Source organism: Drosophila sechellia, unplaced genomic scaffold (assembly GCF_004382195.2).
Source record: "Drosophila sechellia strain sech25 unplaced genomic scaffold, ASM438219v1 Y_28, whole genome shotgun sequence".
Lineage (NCBI taxonomy): Eukaryota > Metazoa > Arthropoda > Insecta > Diptera > Drosophilidae > Drosophila > Drosophila sechellia.
In genome coordinates, this window is record NW_022611396.1 from 144,254 (window position 1) to 147,598 (window position 3,345).

Genomic DNA, 3,345 nt, shown 5'->3' on the forward strand with positions numbered 1-3,345 from the left:
AAGTGGTATCTTAATTATAAAGTACAAAAGAAAATGTAATATGTTATGTTATCCTCCGGGTAAGGAGATCGCTGGGGTGTACCCTCTTCAGTCTTCGGAGAGAGATGGGATCAGCTAGGATAGTTGCTAGTCGGTTCGGGTGGGCCATAAGCCCACCTTAAGCCTTACTTAAGGTTCTAGAAATAAACATTATTGGTTTGTCCTCCTGAGCTAATACGGCTCCTATGGCATAATCGGAGGCATCGGTGGTCAATTCGAATTCTTTACTATAATCTGGATAAGCCAGTATGACTTCTTCGGAAGCTAGAGTTTGTTTTAGTTTATTGAATGCTTCCCTAAAGTTTTCGTCCAGGTAGATTAGCGTTCTGTTTGAGACATTTTTTGAAATATGCCCTCGGCCCACTTCCCCTCTTAAAAGGGCTGTAAGGGGCTTTGCAAGTTTCGCATAATCTTTGATAAAGCGACAGTAAAACCCTGAGTCCTAAAGAGTCCTAAAAAGGAACGAAGATCTTTGAGGGTCTTTGGCTCGGGAAATTCTACGATAGCCCTGACTTTTTCAGGATTCTTTTTATTCCAGTATCGGCCACTAAGAACCATAAGAATTCAAATTCTTTTTTGAAGAATTCACATTTATCGAGCTGGATTCGCATATTTGCTTCTTCTAGAATATTAAATATTATCTTGATGTCTTTTAGATGGTTCTCTAAGGATATCGTCCAGCGTCCGTTGAAAAATTGAAGGAAAACTCGTTTTTTCCCTGGTTAACTGAGAATGACGTTTTTTTCAATATCGGATTTTGGTGGGATTTGGTGAAAGCCGCTTTTGAGGTCAATGACTGAGAAAAACTTATTCTGTCCTAGTTGTACAATTACGTTGTTAATGTCCGGTATGGGGTATCTGTCCGGAATGGTAACCATGTTTAATTTCCTATAGTCAATTACCATTCTGTGTTTTCTCTGTCCTGATGCGTCCTTTTTTTTGGGATTGAATGGAGATCGTGAGGCTCTAATTATGTCGTTTGCGAGCAGCTCTTGTTTTTCTACTTCTGGTCTAAGAGCCTCTGTACAGGTAGTGTCTTGAGTATATTGGGCTATCGTTTGTACTCCTTATAGTGGCTTCTACTCTTGTTGTGTTTGTCAGTTTTTCGTCCGGGTCCCCAAAAAGTTTTTTAAAGTTTGAGCAAATAGTTCTTAAATGTTTCTTTTGAGTTTCTGTAGCGTGTTCTACTTTAGTATCTAATTTTTTGACTTCGCGTGAGGTTTCTGTTTTATTTTATTCTGTATTGAAATATACCCCTTTTGCATTTTCCGATAATGACATCGAAGAATTTTAAGTAGGGTAGTATAAAAAATGTAATAAAAGTATTTTTTAGGTCAAAGAGATTGGCGATTGTATGGTGTGTTATAAGAACTTTTCCGCCCACAGAGTTAACGAAAAAGGGTTGTTTGTTGTTGATTGGTTTCATAGCTAATCTTGGTTGGATGTAATTTTTGTTGGATCTAGTGTCTATCAGAATGTTGATCATCTCTCCATTACATGCATTAGATTGGAAGTAGGTTAACGAAGAGGATTCTACTCTAAAAATGTAATTTAGTAAGTTCTGCCTCGTCTTTAACCTGCTCGAAATCTAATATTTCTGAATAGTATTCATTGAGATTTGATTCATCAGTTCCTGTTGGTTCGTCGTTGTACTCTGTAGTTTGTTCGCTAGCGGTGTCTATATGAAAATTTCTCTGTTTTTTGTCTGGCAGTCCGTTTAGGTCTTGTGGTGATGGTCTCTTTTCTTGCTGTCCAAATCTGGATCTGTTCATGTAGTTAACTTGTTTTGTCTGCATACTTCTAGTGCTGATGGGAGATCTGCGGGCTCTTTGGTTCCCAACAGTCTGGGCAAGTCACCGTTCAGGCCTGTGACGAAGGTGTCAAGAGCCTTGTCTCTGTAGGATTTGGCAAAAAGATACATTGATTCTTTTCCCATTTCCATGCAATTAATTTTGTTCAAAATAAGAAATAGGTGGTGTTCAAGTTACGGGGTTTGGACTGTCACCCGCTCTCCGCTCCCTCTTACGCTCTCCGCTCCCTCTTACGCTCTCCCGCTCTTCACCAAAGAGTCTCCAAGGAGTCTCCGCTGCGCTTGGGAGAGCCTAGCCAATTAGAATAAGCAGCAGTGTCAAAACTAACCACGCAAAATAAACATACGCCCGGTCGCGCCCGCGCAATTACAGAAAGTCTAGTGTTCGCTTTTCTTCGAGTGTTTCTTTTCAGCATACTTGGAGAATTCCAGGACCAGCAACCCCCAACAACCCATCATTTTTTGGTCCTTCGAGCCGGATATCCTGGATTTTCAAGTTTGTCCACCAGCGACCAAATTATAAGATAAGTACGAAATTTCCATTCCTTTTAATTGCCGGTCTGCAGCAAAAGGTTCGAAAATCCAATTTCGTTCAATTTGCTGTAAGTTTTATTGTCAAATCTAACGGATTTCTCCGACAAAAGGCAATTAAAGAAAAGTACTTATCCATTCGCTTTTCTTCGAGTGTTTCTTTTCAGCATACTTGGAAAATTCCAGGACCAGCAACCCCCAACAACCCATCATTTTTTAGTCCTTCGAGCCGGATATCCTGGATTTTCAAGTTTGTCCACCAGCGACCAAATTATAAGATAAGTACGAAATTTCCATTCCTTTTAATTGCCGGTCTGCAGCAAAAGGTTCGAAAATCCAATTTCGTTCAATTTGCTGTAAGTTTTATTGTCAAATCTAACGGATTTCTCCGACAAAAGGCAATTAAAGAAAAGTACTTATCCATTCTCACGGGCGCCGCCATATTACCCACTGTTCTCCTTTCACCCTCATTCGTGAAAAGTCGAAATTTCCGAATATATATAAATATTCATCCAGTCCGGAAAGTGCAAAATTCCAAATGTGAAAAAGTGAAAATAATTTGTGCCAAGTTCAGTGAAAATTTCTAAGTCCAAAGCTCTGCCAAAAGTGGCAAAAATTCTGTTCTCGTTGCATTGTGTACAACGCAATCAAAATTCTTTTCGCAACACATTTTTTGCTTTAACTCCGCAGTCCACTTAATACAATTTGCTTTGCTATCGAAGAATACAACAACGAAACAAACAACACATACCCTCTGGCCATTCCAAGTATAATATTAATTAAACATTTACCCGCCAGTTCTATATATATATCCATTAACATATATTACATCCACATATACTACATCCATATACATTGCATATATTACATCCACATATACTACATCCATATACATTGCATATATTACATCTACATATACTACATCCATATACATTGCATATACCATATTACATCTACATATACTA